The following is a 692-nucleotide window of genomic DNA, read 5'->3' as shown; positions in this document are numbered from 1 at the left end:
ATTCTTTTTCTCGCTTTTTAGTCGTGCTATTTATAAGCACGAGACTGGGCTGATAAAGTGGAGTAACTGTGTATAAGATTCATTTAGAGTAAGTACTGGAGCGTGGCGCGAGGTCTGTTTTCACCTGGATTTATCTATGAATTAATGATTAGGTGACTGTAAGACGTTATGTATGCTTAGTAATACCAGTCGATATATATGCATGCTGATCAATGAAGAGAATAACGGCGTTACTATCGGCCGAGTAACGAGTTATCAAACGAATTACAGTTTGCCTCGTTACAAGGTCTCTGTTAGTGGGCGGAGCTAACGCGCAAAACGCATCTCATTGGCTGGCGCTCCATGTTCTGATTTCAGCAAATCAATTTTAGCGAACGCAGACAACGTGATTAATATTCATGAACCCCGCATCTCATTATTTCTAGTGCGTTTTAAATTGCCATTAGTAGAAGGATTCAGCTTTTTATAGAAACACTAAATGACAAACAATATCTTAAACACCGCCATGCTGAATGCTAAATTATATACTAAACATTATAATGCTTTAAAAAATGTCAGCGGCCATTAAATTTGCAACATGCCATTTACGCTAACTGCAAATAGAAATGCATTCTATTTACACCAGGTGAAAAGAGAATGTTTTCTTAGCATAGAAGCCATTCACACTAAATGCAAACAGCAATAGATTAATA

The sequence above is a fragment of the Puntigrus tetrazona genome, chromosome 13 (genome assembly GCF_018831695.1).
Source record: "Puntigrus tetrazona isolate hp1 chromosome 13, ASM1883169v1, whole genome shotgun sequence".
In the NCBI taxonomy this organism is placed as follows: Eukaryota; Metazoa; Chordata; class Actinopteri; order Cypriniformes; family Cyprinidae; genus Puntigrus; species Puntigrus tetrazona.
This window is presented reverse-complemented; position numbering follows the sequence as displayed.